General features: G+C 34.1%; 1 protein-coding gene and 1 non-coding gene across 2 annotated transcripts in view; one reads left to right on the forward strand and one right to left on the reverse strand.

Annotated features, from left to right (window-relative positions):
* LOC138703394 (retinal guanylyl cyclase 2) overlaps positions 1–22521 on the forward strand; it is a 1174702-nt gene that overhangs the window by 298509 nt on the left and 853672 nt on the right. The gene's annotated exons all lie outside the window — the stretch shown is intronic.
* TRNAP-CGG (transfer RNA proline (anticodon CGG)) lies at positions 8819–8890 on the reverse strand. The gene has a single exon. It is a non-coding gene; the product is annotated as a tRNA-Pro (tRNA).

Below are 22521 nucleotides of genomic sequence, written 5' to 3' on the forward strand. Positions count from 1 at the left end.
ATTTCAAACGGAATAGTTTAATATAATTTTGCCCGTTTTTTTTTCCTTTTCGAGATAAAAATTGTTTTATATGAAACATTATGTAGCGTGTTTTGGGAAAGCCATTGATTTAATTCCCAATATGCTCAGTCAGTTTAAGAAAGCAGTGTATTATGATAAAAAATTTTAGTTTAGAATTTTAGTTTTGTCCTTTAAACTTGCAGAAATTTCATCCGAAAGAAATGTAACATTTTCAAATTCCTTTGCAGAACGGAAAGTTAGGCTATATTTGTTCGGATCAAATTTCTATACATTTAAAGGACAAAACTAAAATTCTAAACTAAAATTCTTTCAATCATTCATTATCATCATACACTGCTCTCTTAAATTGACTGAACATATTGAGAAGTCAATCAATGGTTTTCCCAAAACACGCTAAGAAATGTTTCATATAAAACAATTTTTATCTCAAAAAGTAATAAAAAACGAGGAAAATTGTATTCAACTTTCTTCTAACAAAAACAAAAAATCTCAAATAATAACTCCCAGAAAATAATGACATTACTTGCGGTTCACTGTGTAGTATATGCTCATATACGACTGCTATACATTATTGAAATGGATGGATGTAACTGAAAAATTAAAAGCGTGTTAATAATGCACATACATTATCAAAATCTTGAATATTCAATTTTATTGAAATTACATGTTAGTTGTAATCAGTAGTCTTCTGTCTCTGAAATTTCATAAATAAAAAATAATCATCTTTATGATACAACATTCATTATATTTCATCATTATTTAATAATGAACCAACATTTGTGAGCTCTATCTTAATAATTCTGTTCAGTGAGATGAATGTGTTTGTTTTTTAAGGCTGTAGGTCCTTTTTGTATCTGATTTTATGGCAGAAAGTTGCAGTCTCATTTTTCCTTTTCCATTTAGTTTTTTTTCGGTATTGTAATTAGGTAAACACATAATACACAGAATATTTAGCAATGAAAACGATAAATGATAAGTCTTATTTTCCGTTCTATATGTTTAATAATGATGATAATAACAACAACAATAATAATTTATTTATTTATTTATTTATTGATATTTATGTGCTGGACAACAGCCATAGGCCAATAAAAGTCCAGCACAGTGATACAAATAATGCAATAAAATGAACAACTATGGTACACATTACATAATAGAGATGACAACAAAAAAAAAACAAGGTTTACAATGATTAGTTTACAAGGATTAATACTAATATATTTTAAGGAAAAGAGTTGATTCATACAAAAGTATTACCAAAATGTGTAGAAAGATAATGCAATTAATATTAACAAAGACATTGCCATGTCCTAATACTTCTATACATTGAATGGATCGAAATCGCCTACATGTAAGTTAGCATGTTTAATACATCTGGAGACCGGCGAGGAAGATTTAGAATTTCTAATATAGAAGAGTTTGTGATATCTCATGTCCTTCATAGGAATACGAAGGCTGACACTATTTAAGAAAGATTGACAATTAATGTCACCTTTAAGGACCTTGCATAAGAATAAGTAATCGAGATCATGACGTCTGGCATACAGGCTTCGACATTTAAAGTGCTCACATTTTTGATCATAGTTATACTCAGAGCTATTAGGCAGGAATCGGTAAGAACATAATGAAATAAATTTCCTTTGAATATTTTCAAGTTTAGCCGAATCAGAATTAGTAATAGAGTTCCAAACTACAGATGAATATTGGAGTTTCGATCTCACTAATGTATAGTATAGTATGAAAAGAGAGTCAGGTGTTGAAAAAGAATAAGTAATTGACCGAATTATTCCTAACATTCTTATTGCATGGTTATAAATGTAATCAATGTGATTGTGAAAATATAATTTATTGTCAATTAATACACCAAGGTCTCTAATACCATCTTTTCTGTTAATTAATAAATTTTTTAGGTGATAGTTATATTTTAGTGTAGAGGTTTTCCTTGAAAATGATATTACGTAAGTTTTGGATTCATTAATCATCATCCCGTTATCAACTGACCATTTGGTAATTGAATTAATGTCACCCTGAAGAAATTGACAGTCGGCAACACCATTGATTTCTCGAAAAATTTTAAGATCATCAGCGAATAATAGATAGTCAGAACTTATTCTTTTGCAAATGTCGTCAATGAAGATTAAAAATAGAAGAGGTCCTAAAGTTGAGCCCTGGGGCACACCATAAATAATATTAAATGGATCAGAGAGAGTATTCGAAATTCGTACACAAGATTGTCTATCGTGTAAATAATTTTCAAACCAGTTTACGTAGCTTACCGATAATCCTATATTATTTAATTTAGACAATAGTATAGAGTGTGGAACTATATCAAACGCCTTACTGAAATCAAAATATATTGCATCTGTTTGGCCCTGGGATTCAACAACTGGTACAATCTGATTCAAATAAGAGACTAAGTTAGTTGTAGTAGATTTGGATTTTGTAAATCCGTGTTGTGCAGAATTTAATTTATTTTTAACAAAAAATGAAATATGTTTGTGAATTATAGTTTCAAAAATTTTAGAGAAATTATTTAAAATAGAGATAGGTCTGTAGTTACTAACTACATTCCTTTTGCCATTTTTAAAGACCGGAATAACTGCTGCTTGTTTCCAGTATGAAGGAAATACCCCAGATTTCAAACTAAAGTTAAATATGTGAACTAATAAAGGTGAAAGAATTTCTGAACACTCTTTAATTATAAAATTTGGAATACCATCAGTGCCCGTTGATTTAGTCGGCTTTAATTTTTTAATTGATTTCCTTACATCATCATGTGTTACTATAGGTATAGATAGACAGTCTGTACAATTGTTATTATTGTTTTGTGCCTTAAGATTAAGCTTTTTCTGAACTGAATAATAATAATAATAATAATAATAATAATAATAATAATATGGCAATACTTATTATTATTATCATTATTATTATTATTATTGTTATTATTATTATTGTTATTATTATTAACATCATCATAATCATCATGATGATGACAAGTATTAGGCCGAGTGGCCTGTTACGATTTTGTTTTCTGTCCTATTGGTGTGTATTATTATTATTATTATTATTATTATTATTATTATTATTATTAACATCATCATAATCATGATGATGATGATGATAAGTATTAGGTCGAGTGGCCTGTTACGATTTTGTTTTCTGTCCTATTGGTGTGTATTATTATTATTATTATTATTATTATTATTATTATTATTATTATTATTATTATTATCGTTATTGATGTTTCATGTTTTCATTTACTTTAATCTCTTAATCTTTCCATCTGCAGTACATGAATTTCTGTTTGCGCTTTTATCAAGATATTTTCCTTCACAGAAAGTAAACAGTAAACTTACGGACTTTTATTATTATTATTATTATTATTATTATTATTATTATTATTATTATTATTATTATTATTTACTTTCATGTACCTTACAACAATTATTATTATATGGGTTTATATAGTAGCGGAACACTCTTTACTCTCTTATTTCTTTAATTGTGAATTAGAGGTATTACTGCTTCTCTCCTCAGTTTTGGTGCTATGATCTACCAAATAACTTTCTGTAGTAATTAATTTGAAGCTTTATGGAGGAGATGGATAATGGCCACGAAAACAGAGAGAGATATATATCTACATCATCAATCTTCTTAATACCTTCATCCTATTCTTTTCTCTTTGTCTTTCTTTTATTGCTTTCATCCCTCCTTCTTTGTACCTTTATTTGGCTCAGCAGTTCCTTCTCCTTTCGTATAAGCTTTTATGAGATAAAGTTCTGTCAGTTGGGACTATTTTGTTTTCTTTTTTCGGTGGCAGAAATTCAACACGATACAGTTACGTATCTCTCTTTAATTTTAATGGATCTATCATAATTATGCTGTTACACTTGTAGAATACGCCGGGATTGTTAAGAGTCTTAACGGGAAAACACTGAATACGTGTTCTAATATATCTAATACATCCGTAGTAGGCTACTTTATTTAATAACGCTTTTAAGTGCAGAGTTTATTTGGCGTTGAAAATGGAAGTGGTTCGTTTTATTTTTCTATGTTCATATCCTTTTACTTTACTTCGTTATTTAACGACGTTGTGTCAACTACAAAGGCATTTGACCTCGATAGAATTAGTGATAGCGAGATGGTATCTGGCGAGATGAGGCCGAAGATTTTCCATAGAATACCTAATATTCTCATTACATTTGTGGAAAACTTTGGAATATATACAAAACAGATAATCAGCCAAGCGGGATATGTCCGGATCTGAAGACAAACGAGTCTACCGCCTAGCTACGCCGGTGACTCGAGATTTATCTCAACTGTAACGCGAATGTTAGGTAATCTCATGACACAGCTTTAGACTTATATCTCTAAAATACCTTTTCGGTGCCACCAATTACGCTATATAACAATTCGCTGAATAATAGATTTCATTGTTTATAGATTTTATTACATTCCCATCTCATATTCCAGATATACAGTATTTTTAAACCAGTCAGTTTATGTATATTTATGTTTATGTATATTATGTATATTTCTGTTGTGGTAACAGTCAATATCAAGTTATTAGAGGTGTGGAACATTTCTTGTAGCTTTCGTAATTTCAATTCTATGAAGGAATTCAGTATAAAAAATTATAGAGAGTGAAAAAGGAATATTTTGAACATGTCAAGGGCATCATGGCAGAATGGTGTATCAAGAAAACTGAAAGTTTATATTAGAGCCATATAAATATGGAATAATATGGAATGATTTTTCCTGGTCTTGTCTACATAACAAGTACATTATTTGATTCTTTCTCATGCCCATTGTAATTCTCAACCGATTATTTTCAAATATAAGTAGGTTCCATTAAAATATTTCAATAACGCGGAATTTGTTGATATGATCTTCTGTGATGGTACCCTCAATGCATTAAAAATCATGTTTTTCATTTATAAAATGTGTGCCAAAAAGTATGTTTTTTAATGGCACCATGTACTTATTTTTCCATTTTTGGATTCTTCAAGTTTCAAAACATACAAAGTAACATACTACACATTTTATAAAGTATTATTTTGTAAACGTTGCTTCATCCCACACATATACAACATATCCAATCATCCAACGCAACACAAACATGCTGTATTTCGAGCCATGGTACACAGACTACTCAACATAACAATGAATCAGCAAGACTACAAAAAAGAAATAAATACCATTAAATACATAGTACACGAAAATTGATACAACCCAACATAATGGACAATATAATAAAAAATACAAAACATAATTACAATAAGCATAGAAATATAACACAAACACAAGAACACAAAAAAAATACATCACACTAACATACTAAAAAAAACACACACACACAAGATCGCATTTTCTTTCAAGAAATTAAACTACAAAATCGCATACAGGACACAAAACACTCTATAAAAGCACTCAGCACACACAACACAAATAAACGAATACTATCTAACAGGGGTATACAAACTCACATTCAATAGCTGCATCAACTACTACAGGGAAATCATTTTATTTTTACTAACATTTTTAATATTAACTTGCCTATACCTCTGGATCAACGCCGTTTGCTACCCCTTTCCACGACTGCAGTTCGATGATACTGGCGTAAAACACAAAACAAATCACTTTACTAGGTGTAGGAGGGAAGAAAAGTAGTTCATCCATTTACGTAAACTAGGAAATATTGTGCTTTTGAGTTTGATCGTTTTCATTAGGTTTTTGTTTAATCCAAATACAGTACAGTATTAACAATGAGTGATTTTACTCAAGAAATGAGCTGTACATGTGGACGTATTCATTATGCAGTGTATATTATACTGTCTACAGCACATTAGCGTACAATATAGAGAATGAAGTTAAATTGAAAAATAATCATAATATGGATATTCAAACACATTTTTTAAAATGGTGGCCGTTCATTTCGATACAGGCTTCTGTTCTAATATGCATATTATCATACTATAGACTATTATACCTAATCCCAATTACCAGTTTCGTTCTTCGTACTAGTAACTCATGTTGAAATAATTATGTACCTCCTCTATAAAAGAGTACTTTACATACCGCAAATTCAATCTTCACTTCTGCCCGATCCGAAAAGATAAAATTACTCAGACATACTATCTACTGTCCGTCCAAGTGGTTATGTCGTAGGGTCGTAGAAAGGGAGGAAATCACGTGACAGTTAATTGCTTAACGAGGCCCTTTTATTTAAGTTATTCTTAACAGTTGTATACTATTACGTAGATGTCCAATTCCTAACAGAAATTAATGTTCTCAGAAAAGAACTAAGACAGCCCAGCCACTAGCTGGCGAATAAAAGCTGGTGGGGGAAACCGGGATACGACGTAGGCAAATGAACCACAGTACCTGTGCGAAAATGATGCAATGTTGAAAACGGGAACATATTTTTGGAACACACTGTTTACTATGACCGTAAGACTACTATGACTATATATGCGGTCTTGGATCTGTGTGGAGGACGGTTGAACTTCATTAGCAGAAGGGGTGGGAGTGAAGTACATTAAAAAACTCAGGTACAATAAAAATTGAAGTAAAAATAAAATGATGTCCCTGTGTATCGAACAGACAGGCAGATAATTTCAAATACGTTACAAAGAACACATCACAGCCATAACCAAATCACACAACACTGCAACATACGCAGAACACATCATAAACACCAACCACACCTACAGAAACATAAACACAGACATGGAAATTCTACATATTCGACCAAAAAATCAGAAACTAAACACACTAGAACAATACGAAATATACAGATACACAAAAACAAACCCACAACAAATCCTGAACACACAACTGAATTTCAGAACACACACTATTTGACTCTACACTACACAACACAAACGCACGTCCCTGCAAACCAAATAAAGACACCGGAAGACTGAAGGGTCTCATCAGTTCTGAAGATGGCTCCCAACTGAAACCAGTCAACTAGGTATTTATAAATTTAGTTCAGTATTAAAAGTGAAAGTGGTCACCATATATTATAGGCTATACCTATGTGATATGGTGTTAAAACTTAAGCAATCAAGATGTATAATCAAATTTATGATCGTAATGTGTATTTATACATAAAAAAGAGGAATCCTTCACTATTTATTACGATGGAGAAGAAGGGGATCATGAATTAAATAACCATAGACAAACGTTTAGCTTAATTCATGATTTCCTTTTCCCTGTAGTCAAAAATTGGTATATGGAATCATTTTCCTTTGTTGTGCATACATACATTAAGATCATAAATTTGAGGTAAATTTTACGAAATAATAGTTTACAGTTATTTAAAAAAGTGCAGGGACATCATTTTATTTTTACTTAAATTTTTATTGTACCTGAGTTTTTTAATGTACTTCACTCCCACCCCCTGTTCTAGTAAACTTCAAACTGTCCTACACACAGAACCAAGGCCACGTATGCAGTCGAAGTCGCCATACAGTCATAGTAAACTGTACAGAGTTGTGAGTATAGTACGTTCCATAAATATGTTCGCGTTTTCCAGTGACGAAAGAGCTTTCAATATTGAATCATATTTTCGCACAGGTACTGTCGTTCGTTTTCCTACGTCGCATGCCGGTTTGCCCCACCCGATTTTGCTCGCCCCTCTATAAAGGCTAGTGGCTGGGCTGTCTTAGCTCTTTTCTGAAAACATTAACTTCTGTTAGAAATTGAACGTCTACATAATATTACACAACTGTTTAAAATAACTTAAATAAAAGGGCCTCGTTAAGTAATTAACTGTCACGTGATTTCCCTCCTTTCTACGACCCTGCGACAAAACCACTTGGACGACAGTAGATAGCATGTCTGAGTAATTTTATCTTTTCGGATCGGGTAGAAGTGAAGATTGAATTTACAGTACGTAAAGTACTTTTTTATGGAGTAGGTACAGAATTATTTCAACATGAGTTACTAGTACGAAGGACGAAACTGGTAATTGGAATTAGGTACAATAGTCTATAGTGCGATAATATGCAAAAAAGAACTGAAGCGTGTATATAAATGAACGGCCACCATTTTCAAATATGTGTTAAAATATCCATATTATGATTATTTTTCAATTTAACTTCTCTGTCTATATTGTATGCTAATGTGCTGTAGACAGCATAATGAACACTGCATAATGAATGCGTACGAATGGATAGCTCAGTTCGCGAGTAAAAACATTTATTGTTAATACAGTACTGTATTTTGATTAAACAAAAACCTAATTAAAATGATCAACCTCAAAATCGCAATATTTCCTACTTTACGTAAATGGATGAACTACTTTTCTTCCCTCCTATATCTAGTAAAGTGATTTGTTTGTATTTTACGCCGTATCATCGAACTCCAGTCGAGGAAGGGGTAGCAAACGGTTTTTCCGGTTCTCAACCGTTAATCCAAAGGTATAGCCAGGTTAATAGTAGAAATGTTAGTAAAAATGAAATTATGCCTCTGTATAATTTTGTACGCTTAAAGACTTGAATAATTAAAAAAAAAATATAAAAATAAGTACATAGTAGGTACTTCTACGCCTCCTAGGCGCAGTTTTATAAATGAAAAACATAGGTTTTGAAAATGTGTTCGAAATATTTCTTTTCTTTCATCCCTTATAATTTTTATATACCTGTATAGAGTTTATTCATAAAATTAAAAATAGGAAAACTACAACAGTCTTCCATACTTTTTAATCACCTAGTATTTCAGAAAATCGACAGGAACAGATGAACACAGTATACTGTTTCTGATGTGGGAAGAATTACGAAATAAAATTCAAGGGCTCGTCCGGGAATTGAACCCGGGACCTCTCGCACCCGAAGCGAGAATCATACCCCTAGACCAACGAGCCAGTGATGAGTAGACGAGTATACGTAGCATGGGCAATTACCCTTGACATTCCCGAGGCACATGCTTGAGTTTGCTTTCACATCACGGTCTGTTGCCTGGGTCAATTGGGCGACGCTCTGACCATGAAGGACGTGTGGTAACATTACTCAACTGTCTACAGAAACTATTACCGATTACGGTAATATATTCAGTTGGAGTATTCATACTGGCGGTTTTATGAGACAAAATTTCCCGTCTCATTATTTTGAAGTATGGAGGGAGGCTTTAAGAAATATGTTGGATATGTCGGGGTCACAAGGGAGGCATTAAAGATGTATGTCACAGTGAAGTTCACAATATTACTTCTATGATTCTACGTAGTAGAACAATGTTGAGACAGTCAACTCCTTCAGCTTTAGTATTTATCCATTTTATAGTTTTCTTTACGTCTGAGGCCCGTTTCTTCAACCTTTGCTAAAATACACCTAATATAGCGTTAATTAACTTAATTTAAAAGTATAAATTGCTGTTAAAAATATTGCGTTTCTTCAACTTTATATGTGACATTTTAACATACTGTTTGTTAATTCTCTGTTATAACCAAGTATAGGCTCAATCACAGATATATAGTATATCCACAGTCTACTATATAGGCTACAGTCACGAAGCTTGGGATGATTTTTTGCAAATCTCGCGATAGTGGCTAGCCGCTTGGAGCGCTGTGAGTACTAGGAACAATAGACTGTGCCACAGCCATTGTGATCTAATACAGGCCGTAAGGCAGACCATGTAATTCGCTTAACCCGATCACGAAGGGTGGCGTTTCAACCATATAAATTAGTTGGAATGCATAAACAGTAACATATGTTACTGTAATTCCATTAATAAAATTTAAAACAATGATTATGAGACACTTCAGACACAATTTACTTGCGAGTTAAGATGTAATATTATTTATGGTGTGAAAATTACGTTGCTCGTATGTGTAATACCTGCCTTTACTTCGATTAATTATTGCGAAATTCTTGTACATTCATTTATGCACGATTCAATAATTTTCAATTGCACCGCACGGGTATTTAGATATGTTGAAATTATAGGTTATATTTACTGTACCAGTTGCCATTTTCTGTTTAAATTTAGTGATCTCCAATGCCTTGACATTCATACGAAAATTATAGGTTATGTTTACTATATTTAACTTATATTCCTAAATTCGCAATAGCATAATGTCATGTATGATACCCCGGACATTCAATTTGTCTGTATTTTAATACTAAAATTGAGTACTGAATTATTGTATTTATCTACTACTTAAGAGATGAGATAACACAATTGTACGTACACTAATTTCATAGGAGTGGTATGGTAAATGTTTTGTCTAAAATTAAGGAAGGTAGATGTGCTAAATTGAAATCACAATATAAATTCTTTTTTATTAAACCTCAAAATAGCTTCCATTCTAAACTTGGAATGTTGACACGAACAGATTATGTTAACATGTAAAATTCTCTTCACATTAAAATAACGCAGTTTTGTAATTATTTCCGCAAGAAATTATGCAATAAGAAGTAAACGGAACTTATGGACACATTACACTAAATGAAACTTAGCAATTATACGCAATAATGTTATAATACAATATTTCATTGAGCTCTGGCATATCTGTGGGCTCAATTCTGTTTTCTCTCTGGCATTTGCGATTCTCGCCTGTTTCCGTTGTTTGATTCGAGAGAGGATAGAAGTCTTTCACCATTCTCTTCTTCTGCTGGAAATAATTTCACAATATAAAGCAATTACTGAGAATAAACAAACAAACGATTCTAAATTGAAAGCAAAAAAATTAGGCTTGACAAAAAAAAAATAGCCTATATCTTTGTATGAACTTCTGTTCTGTCAAATTACTGATAACATCCGCTCTATTTATGTATTCATATATATCATTTTCTAAATAATCAAGATATAAAAGTTCAGTACTCAACGCACCAGCCACATTAAATATTTCTATGCTAACAGAGAGTTAAACCATGTATTGTGGGTCCCTATCACCACGGCATGGCGCGTCCTCAGGTTGCGGATAGAGGAGACGGCCTCCAGATATGGAGGGTAGCTGCGAATATATTGAATAAGTAGTCGTGGACAGCCGATAAGGGGTGGTCCTCCAGCTTGGGGGTTGGGCGAAGGGCTAACAACCCATCACCGTAAAAAACAGCTTGTTACGTATCCCTATAATAAGCCTCGGAATAGGACTGATTCTCTGGCACGACCACAGCAAAGGAATAAGGATTTGAGATTTGGCACTTGGAACGTAACTAGTCTTTATAGAACAGGAGGGGTAACATTAGTAGCAAAAGAACTAGCTAGATATAGAATAGACTTCGTAGGAGTACAAGAGGTTAGGTTAGATGGGAATGGCATATCACAAATAGGAGATTACTTGTTGTATTATGGGGAAGGAAACAATAATCACCAATTAGGAACAGGATTCTTTGTTCATAAAAGAATAAAATCAGCAGTAAAAAAGGTCGAATTTATCAGTGACAGGTTATCATATTTAGTACTTAAGGGTAGATGGTGCGACATCATAGTTATAAATGCTCACGCCCCTACAGAAGAGAAAGACGACCATATAAAGAATAGCTTCTATGAGGAATTGGAACATACTTTTGATCAGTTCTCTAGATATCACATGAAAATTTTATTGGGGGATTTCAATGCTAAAGTAGGACGGGAGGATATTTTTAGACCAACTATTGGAAAAGAGAGCCTACACGCAATTAGTAGTGACAATGGAGTTAGATTAGTCAACTTTGCCACATCGAAAAATTTAATTGTCAAAAGTACAACATTCCCCCATAAGGATATACATAAATATACTTGGACTTCCCCAGATGGATTGACACACAACTAAATAGATCACATCTTGATAGATAAACGGAGACATACTAGTATAGTAGATATTCTAACTTTCAGGGGTGCAGACTGTAATTCTGACCATTATTTGGTGATTGGAGAATTAAGAGAAAGAGTTGGTTGAGCTGGTTGAGTGGAAGAGAAGGCCTTATGGCCTTAACTCTGCCAGCGAAAATAAAACATTATTATTATTATTATTATTATTATCAGTAGCCAAGCGAGTAGAGCAACAAGTTAATATTACTAAACTCAATATTTTGAAATTAAAGGACGAGGAAGCTAAGCAAAATTATCAGGTCGAAATTTCGAATAGGTTTGCCACTTTAGAAAGTTCCGACGAAGTTGAGAAAGAATTAGATGTTAATAGCGTGTGGGAAAATATCAGAGATAGTATTAAAATTGCAGCTGAGCAGAGCATAGGTTATTATGAAACTAAGAAAAAGAAACCGTGGTTTGATGAAGATTGTTGCATGGTAGTAGAAAGAAGGAAACAGGCAAAATTGAAATTCTTACAGGATCCAGTTGAGGAGAAGAGAGATAATTATTTCAATGAAAGACGGGAAGCAAGTCGTACACTTAGGAATAAAAAGAGAGGTTACTTGAAGGAAAAACTGAATGAGGTAGAAACAAATAGTAAGAATAAAAACATTCGAGATTTATATAAGGGTATAAAGGAATTTAAGAACGGATATCAGCCAAGGGTAAACGTGATCAAGGATGAGAATGGTGACTTGCTTGCAGACTCTCCATCAATCCTAAACAGATGGAAAAACTATTTTGCGCAACTACTAAATGTACATAGGCCAAATAGAAATGATCGGGACGAAATTGAAATACAAACTGCTGAGCCATTTATACCCGAACCCACGCTTTCAGAAGTCGAAATTGCGATAGAAAATCTGAAAAAGTACAAGTCTCCAGGTATCGATCAAATTCCAGCAGAATTAATACAAGAGGGTGGGAGTGCATTATATAGTGAAATTTATAAACTTGTACTTGCTATTTGGGAAAAGGAAATTGTACCAGAACAATGGAAGGAGTCCATAATTGTACCTATTTTTAAAAAGGGGGACAAAACCAACTGTGGTAACTTTCGAGGAATATCACTTTTGTTGACGTCGTACAAAATTTTGTCCAATATTCTTTTGAGAAGATTAACTCCGTACGTAGATGAAATTATTGGGGATCATCAGTGCGGTTTTCGGCGTAATAGATCGACTATTGATCAGATTTTTTGTATTCGACAGATAATGGAGAAAAAATGGGAGTATAAGGATACAGTACATCAGTTATTCATAGATTTCAAAAAGGCTTATGACTCGGTTAAGAGGGAAGTATTATATGATATTCTTATTGAATTTGGTATTCCCAAGAAACTAGTTCGATTAATTAAAATGTGTCTCAGTGAAACATACAGCAGAGTCCGTATAGGTCAGTTTCTATCTGATGCTTTTCCAATTCACTGCGGGCTAAAGCAGGGAGATGCACTATCACCTTTACTTTTTAACTTCGCTCTAGAATATGCCATTAGGAAAGTTCAGGATAACAGGCAGGGTTTGGAATTGAACGGGTTACATCAGCTTCTTGCTTATGCAGATGACGTGAATATGTTAGGAGAAAATACACAAACGATTAGGGAAAACACGGAAATTTTACTTGAAGCAAGTAGAGCGATCGGTTTGGAAGTAAATCCCGAAAAGACAAAGTATATGATTATGTCTCATGACCAGAATATTGTACGAAATGGAAAAATAAAAATTGGAGATTTATCCTTCGAAGAGGTGGAAAAATTCAAATATCTTGGAGCAACAGTAACAAATATAAATGACACTCGGGAGGAAATTAAACGCAGAATAAATATGGGAAATGCGTGTTATTATTCGGTTGAGAAGCTCTTATCATCCAGTCTGCTGTCCAAAAATCTGAAAGTTAGAATTTATAAAACAGTTATATTACCGGTTCTTCTGTATGGTTGTGAAACTTGGACTCTCACTCTGAGAGAGGAACATAGGTTCAGGGTGTTTGAGAATAAGGTGCTAAGGAAAATATTTGGGGCTAAGCGGGATGAAGTTACAGGAGAATGGAGAAAGTTACACAACACAGAACTGCACGCATTGTATTCTTCACCTGACATAATTAGGAACATAAAATCCAGACGTTTGAGATGGGCAGGGCATGTAGCACGTATGGGCGAATCCAGAAATGCATATAGAGTGTTAGTTGGGAGACCGGAGGGAAAAAGACCTTTAGGGAGGCCGAGACGTAGATGAGAGGATAATATGAAAATGGATTTGAGGGAGGTGGGGTATGATGATAGAGACTGGATTAATCTTGCACAGGATAGGGACCGCTGGCGGGCTTATGTGAGGGCGGCAATGAACCTTCGGGTTCCTTAAAAGCCATTTGTAAGTAAGTAAGTAAGTAAGTAAACAGAGAGTTAAATGATTTAACTGTATGAAATTGAGCAGTATTAACATGGGTTTTAACAGCCTGTTAGTACTAACAATAATTGAAGAAATACTTCAACTGTTAAGTTTACAGTTAAAATGGAATAACACACTGTTATAATTTAACGAAGGTTGAAGAAACCGGGCCAAAGTCTGTTACGTATGTGAAGAAAAATGTCTCGCTCACTTGCAATAGTTCATGCATTGTCTGTTCTTTTTCCTTGCGGTCAGTTGGTTGTGAGTGTATCGTGGTAAAATGGTCATTTAGAGCGTTCAGTGAAATAGAATAGTCGTTTGTTTGGTCCTTCTGTCTCCCTATGCTCATTGTTTTCAAGTCTCGCCAAAATGCTGATGGATTTCAAGATGGTCCAATAATGTCATGCATGTGTCGAAGTTTCGAATTTTTATTTATTTATTTTTTTTGGATAACTTTGTTACGTAGTTGTTTGTACTCAGTTGCATTGTCCTCAGATCTGTCCTTCTGTATTTACGGTAAGCTGCGTCGCGTTCAATCATCATAGTGAGATAGTTAACCATGGGGCTGCTGGACTTTTCACTCGTTTCGATTTCAGTGGTGCTTGTTTATCGTACAGTTGTGTAATGTAATCATTAAAAATCGAAACCTTGTCATCCAAAGTGGGAGTAGTCCAATTTGTGTGCCAGGGAGTCACGATTGCGTCTGATACTAAAGCTGTCTGGTGAATGCGCCTTAGGGCTCTATATATCACTGTTTTACGAATGATTGGAGGGCATTTGAGGGAATAGGCAAGCTGTAGATAATATCATGCGCCGAGATTCCCGGTGCAGATATTTGTCCATGCGTCAGTACTTTGTCATGGTTTGTGGTAGCCATTATCTCCAGTAAATTCTCAGAATGCGGAGTGTGGTGAGCAGGATTGAGGAGAAGGACTGTCAAATTGCATGCTTGGAACATTGTCAATAGTTGTGTCGTGCAGTTCGATTGGGTGGCAAGCAAATTTGTATTAAGGTCGCTCATGATAATTGCGTGTTCATAATGAAGCTGATGGTTTAATAGGGGCTCTTCAATGTCTGTTATTCTATTGATGTTTGCAACAACTGCTAACCTAAATGCGGTGTGATGACACGGAATAATTAGTTAACATGCATAAGTGAACCTATAACTAAACTTAAATAGGAAAGTGATAGAATAGATTTAAATGATTAAAGTAAAAAAAAAATTGATTTAAAGATGTTTATTGTAGAAACTTGTCAAAAGGAGCACATAAATAAATTTTAAAGTTTTATGGTTATCACGATTGGTTTAAACATGCACTAAAACCAGACGTAAGTGCAAGTTTGAACCAATAAATTACTTAGATTTGTGATAGATTAATTAGTTATGAATTTATATATTTATTTGTTTCATATAGAGTACAGATCAATTTTAAAGTATTAAGTTTGTACTTTTGTGAACTAATATCAATAAAATCTATCCTATCCTACTTTTGCTTCACCGTTATGAGTTGTGCAGGGTGCGCAATGGGAATCATGTTGAGTTCTGAGGAATCTCTCATCTTTCAGTCTTGTATGCACAAAGTTTCAACAAATAAAGTTCAGAGTAAATGTTTTACTGTGGTTTTATTTTATCCATACCCAAACGGATCACACTGTAGTATTCCAAAGCGCTGTTACTTTTTGGAACAGTTTCAAGGAAGGAACTGTTTTAAAATAACTTACGTTATTTTTCTCCATCTCTACTTAGAAATAATCGTATTTGAGAGCTTCCGTAGTAATGCTAAATTATGAGTTACTAATTCATGTTTCTCATTCGAACATTACAGTCTGACCAATCGCTTGCGTGTAGAGAGAACTATTCGAGCGAAGCAGGGAATTTAGTCTAGAAATTATCATAAAGGCATACAATTAATTTTTTCCCGAAGCTTTTTCTTTCTAAGACAGGGTTATTTCATATGCCATAATGTACCTAGTGATAAAAATTTGATTATCGAGAACGACTTCCACATACCATTTGCACCACAAATTTCAAAGAACTTATCCGAGTTTGAACTTTCGCTTCTTCAGTAAGAAGCCATCAACTAAGTTACGGCTGTCACTTGCTATAAATTTATGGAACACCTTTTTTCTTTTATTATGTGTAATTAGTTTTAATTGCTTTCAGCATATTTGAAGAGTTTGAAATATGAATTCGTCTTTTTCTCTCTCATTAATCTCATCAAGTCTTTTTTTTTATATTATCGAGACATCAAAAGAAGTTAATTACTCCATCGATGCTTCAGTCTACGCGAACTGCACCTCCGGCAAGAGATATAGAATTTCTGATTAAAGAAAAAGAGATAGTGCAGAAGTTTCTGTTCGTCTGTCTGCAGTAGTTTGAGGCTCCGCGGCAATGCAAGGAGACGTGTTGCGGCAACCTTCCTTCAACTTAGAAGCCGACAGAACAAGACACAAACTTATGAAAAGCATCTTCGGTTCCAACACTCGCTAAGGAATTTCTGTAATATCGGTTGCTATTGTTCTTGATCCGCCCCTAGGTGTAGGCATTCTTCTTACAAAACTACTATCAGATTCCACAGTGTAAGTTTCTGCTAAGATATATTGAATTGAAATTATTTAGGTCATCCGCTACTTTATGCTCAAGAAGCAAATCAAATTTATATTCTCGTAAAATTGGCGACGTTTCTGACTAGTAAATTTAACTAACCAAGTTTCGATTTCCAGCATACATATGGTTAATTATCTACGTAATTTCCATAGACTTCGGTTAGTCAGTGGTTTATTGGATATCTTGCTTTCTATTACGTCTGTAGCTACGCGGATTCAAATCTTCTGAGGGTGATAGATGTAGTAACATCCAACATGCAGACTTCCCTTATCTTGCTTTCTTTGTTGATGAAATCGATACAAGTTACAAAACATTGGATATTTCTACATCTGTAATGAAATGTGAAAACCTAAAATTTATAACCATCTTTAACTTCGTAAAGTTTGTTTTTGATTTATAAAGATCAAAGTTCAATGCTACCATTATGGTGATATGGATGTAATTAATTCTATGTAGTCTGAATATTACGTTTAATACCAACCAAATTTGTCACAAGTCTCATTCTTCTTGATGATGATGATGATGATGATGATGATGATGATGATGATTATGATTATGATTATGATTGTCATTCGTTATAGATTCCGACAATGATCCTTTCTAAGACTTAAACTTTAAGACTTATCTAAAAATCTTCATTTAGGTCTTCATTACCACTTCCGTTGGGCTTTTAATTGTAGACTTTGTCAGTATTCTTGTGTAATTCATTAACAATGTACATTTATTCCTTTGGGTTACAGTTAATTGAGAAAATTCGACGAATTTATATTTTGAATTTGTTTTGTTTATAACTTGATTCCTAATAACCAGAGGTAAGAAGTTCGTGTCAAAACTGTTAAGTTGTGTGAGCTTGGACTATGTATCTTCCGAATGAAAACTAGTCAATGTCAGTGAACCAGAACGACAAACATGTACAGCCGAGTGGTAACCAAACATGTGCTCGAATCGTCTACGGCTTTATTACAAGAAAATAATAAACGAATAATCTAAAAAAAAACAATAATTTGTAATTATAAACTTTGTAAGTCCCAATTTAAAATAACTTATCCTACATATAAAAATAATATACAAAGTATGCAATTATGATTCTAGCCTCATAACAAATAATAATGAACATTTTCATTTTATGAAAAGAAAAACTTCTTTTATGTTCAGAAAAATAAACAATAATAATTTTGCAAATATGACTTTCAGGTAGAAGCTCATTGTAAAGCAGGCTTGAATAATTTCAAGGGAAAAATTTCTCCGGGGCCGGTATCGATCCCGAGACCGGAGCAATTTTTCCCTTGAAATTATTCAAGCCTGCTCTACAGGGAGCTTCTACTGAAAGCCAGATTTGTATAATATATTCGTTACTGTAGGTACTGTCAACGCGGGCTACTTGGACCCTTAAGGTGTTACTTGAACCCAAAAGAAAAAAATGTTATCGTCGATGTAAAATAACAGTTTGGTGTCGAAAGTTGTGGTTTTTTTCTCTGCAAACTTTCATCTGTACAAATATTTTCACCTAAGTTACTCCAATGGTAAGTAAACATTTTTTTCCTCTGGGTTCAAGTAACACCTTAAGGGTCCAAATAGCCCGCGTTGACGGTACGTTAACAGAAAGCCATAATTTAAGTCGCACAGAATTGTGTGCACTCAAAGTTGGGTTATGGCGTCTTGTCAGCCTATTTGAGTTGTGTGGATATAAAGGGAAGAATTGTGACGGTGTCGTGTATAGTACCTGGGGTAGCTCAGTCGGTAGAGCATTCGTGCGCTAAGCTGAGTCCCGGGATCGATACCCGGAGGAATTTTTCTCTTGAAATTATTCAATATTAATTTTGTACTTTGAAAATATTCGTTCTACGTTACATGACGTTACCGGAGCAGATCTGAAATATGATACAGTATTTCTTGCTAATCATCAGATGAACAACTATTTTGTGAATCTAATTGTATATCTCGTATGTGGCACATAATATTAAACCCATAATTGTTTTCAACAAAATGTTTCATTTATATTGTAATGACAGCTAGGAAGTGTGTATCGTAATTCCGATGTTGCACTTGGATTGTAACGCAGCCGAATGCATAGCAACACGAGACGTCAAAATTTAACGAACAATAATCCGGAAAAAAATAAACGTGTTACACACTCCTGTTTGCATAATTTTTTAATAACAGATGAATTTACTTTTTTGGAATCATGCATAATATTAATATTACGTAAATACAGTAATAATAGAATAGCTCACTTTGTTTAGAATCTAATATATTAATATAAATGAACAATATTATTCATACTATTCACGACTGTACACAGCTCCTTAGAGTGATGCTATGCGTTGTTTATGTGAACTGCGTATCGTCTGTAGCGAGTGGGAGCAGGGCGAGGCGCGGGTGACAATCTATACTCTTCTCTGTACTCAACTGAAATCTGTTTTGATACGAACTTCCTACCTATGGTTATTGTTATTGTAATAGTCCGAGTTGAATCCTTGAATTCCCCTTGTTCTCCTATATTTCCTTTGACCTTCTTGTATTCCTCCTGTTTTCTTATTATTGTTCTTGTGTGATCGCACCACCCATACGTAGTTCTATGTAAAGTTATGCAGCATATAAAGTTGTACACCTGTCGAATTTTTTCCATATCAGGACTCTGAAAACATGTATTTCCATGAAATTCTCGAACCTGTATTATTTGCTGTGTCATATTATTTCGTACAATGAGTAGGTAAAGGGTCATCTATAGCGCAGGAGTACCGGAATCCACACTCTGTGAACTTCTGAATTGCTGACGTCACTTGGGTTGTTGGGTCTTGGCGTAACCAAAGCGACAGACGGGCACAACCGGCTGATAAAACAATTCGTGACTGACTGAACACAATAAATCTTTGTTTGCGGAACGAGTGAGATGCGGTCTTGTATGTAACTTGCACACAATTACTGGGTTTTGATATCCAACTGGAACGAGCGGGCGAGCGAGCGCAGTGAAGATAGCGACACAATGGCACGGTACAATGATGGAGTGGACGTCAACCCATTGTTTGTTGGAAACTGTGAAAACACACACTTACCTCAACAAGTGGCCATGTCCATAACGCCAGGAAACAGCAGGTCAAACTGTGACACTCTGATAGCTCTGTGAGGAATGAGGAAATCTATTCAAATTTGGTCTTCTAGTGGAAGTCCAGGCGATTTAATCTGAATGAGTATTTCATATTTTACGCAAAACCTGTATTTTATATCGCGTTTGGAAACACTGCATATAGGATGATGGGAATACTCGTCTGAATAACGTAGAAACGATATCTATTCGCTTTGATGATATCAGAGCCGTGGAGGAATGCCTCATTACAACCATAGATAAATACATTAGACAGCCTTGAACTTAATTTAACAATAATTTATTTATTTAATCTGGCAGAGCTAGGGTCATCAAGAATTCTCTTCCACCCAGACTCTAAACTTACCTATTTTTACTGTTTAGTCAACTGTCCGAAGACAGGTCTGAATCTCATAAATGATACCAACATGGCACCACTAGGTCAGGAAATAATGAGGTAGGATTGCCAGTTCCTTTCCCCTCCATTGCATACATCGCCTATTAGCTACATATTACACTAATCGGCAAGGTTCAATTAAAGTAGCTGTATCAGGATAGGCTATATAGCTGTTTAGGCTAGGACCTTGACTTGCTTCAGACTAAGTAAACACTACCATTTCCACTAGCTATAACTCTACTTGCTGAGAAGAGCGCTTCCCATCCCCTACCTAAACAACAGTGAATTGACAATACAGTCGATAGGAACTGAGTTAGAGTTAAACAACGATCGAGAAAGCAAGAGTAACAGCGCCCGCAAAGTCGAAAATCCGTACGACAGTACTGTCTACGTCGTTGACTGCTTAAGCGAACTTTCAAGACATCAGGAGTGATAAACTCTCGAACATCAAGCAACCTTTAAATCGCTACAGTTGTTTATACGAGATTGAACTTCTGTCTATTTTGGCAACTGTTATGTATGTATCAACAATCAAGGAATTTGAAACATCATCTCTACCTTTCAGTGTATAATAATCCTTTCCCCAATCTTTATTTAATTACTAGGCTCATATCAAAAGGTTAGGATTTATTTTTCGTATGTTTGAGATCAAGTGTACAATCTGAAGTAAAAGAAAACATTAACGCTTTGTTTAACGTTATGTTTTATTTTTCTTACAAATGCAAATTTATTTGAGAATTATTTCTATTTATGGCACCATAGGTAATATCTGATAATAGAACCAGAAAATTTTGTTAACTATGATACTGTTTTTTTTTTTTTGTCTTTTTGTATGAATTAAACATCTCTAATGTTATTTTTTTCAATGATTTATGTTATTCAAAGTTACAAAATCTTTCCGCACCAACCAAATGTTATTTCGAGAAAGATGAGCAAGACTCGAAGCGCACGAGAATTACGAGACGAAACTCGAAAGACATGTGCAACGTACACAGCGAGCGAGAGCTGCAGTTCATCTCTAAACTGAATATACTTCGTCACTACTGTCGGCTGTGGAACACGCTGCAACTAGTTCATGTTTGTAAACAAAACGCACGGACCAAGGATGTCTATCCTGATACAGCTACTTTATCCGAACCGTACACTAATCAGACTTCAGATACATACAAACAATTATTGTTCCTCTGACACATCATCAAGTGATATGTACTGCCTGATAAATAATAGATGTACCTTACCTATTACAGTAATAATTACAGTAATATATAGACCGTACAACAGTATTATGGCAGTGAGTGATATTAGTAAATATTAAGAGTAACAGTGAATAATAAATACACTAGGGCAATTCAATGCAAATGATCGCGAGACTTTATAAGTGAATGTTGCCAGTGGTGGCATGAAACGGAAGTTCTTCTCTCATTACAAAATTCGATCGGTATTGCAGGTAATCATTATAGCATAATAATAATAATAATAATAATAATAATAATAATAATAATAATAATAATAATGAAAAATGAAGTATCTGCATAAAACTTGGAATAAGTTCAAACTAAATTGTGGATATGAACAAGATTGTTGATTTGATTTTGTTTATTGTATAGACATTTTAAAAGATTACTGATTTATGTATTTAAATGTGTTAATATTGCATTGATGGAGCTATAAATATGGCACTTCTTCAAATCATTGTAAATTTTTTTCATACGTGATAGGCAAAATCTGACTTTAAATCCTCCAAGAGAAAACAACAATTAATCAAAATCAACCTTCGATATTAAAAGTCTTGAACCAAAATTTAATTTCACAATCCTTTGTAATATTAATATTTATCTTAAGCTTTGTTTAATTGTGTACGGATGTAACATTTTAAATGTTTTTGTGTTCTAGTTTTCGTTTTACATTACTGTAATTATAAACTGTTCTGTATGATTGTGAAACTTGGACTCTCACTTTGAGAGAGGAACAGAGATTAAGGGTGTTTGAGATAAAGGTTCTTAGGAAATTATTTGGGGCTAAGAGGGATGAAGTTACAGGAGAATGGAGAAAGTTACACAACGCAGAATTGCATGCATTGTATTCTTCACCTGACGTAATTAAGAACATTAACTCCAGACATTTGAGATGGGCAGGGCATGTAGTACGTATGAGCGAATCCAGAAATGCATATACTGTAGAGTGTTAGTTGGGAGACCGGAGGGAAATAGACCTTTGTGGAGGTCGA

This window comes from Periplaneta americana, chromosome 7 (genome assembly GCF_040183065.1).
Source record: "Periplaneta americana isolate PAMFEO1 chromosome 7, P.americana_PAMFEO1_priV1, whole genome shotgun sequence".
Taxonomy (NCBI): Eukaryota; Metazoa; Arthropoda; class Insecta; order Blattodea; family Blattidae; genus Periplaneta; species Periplaneta americana.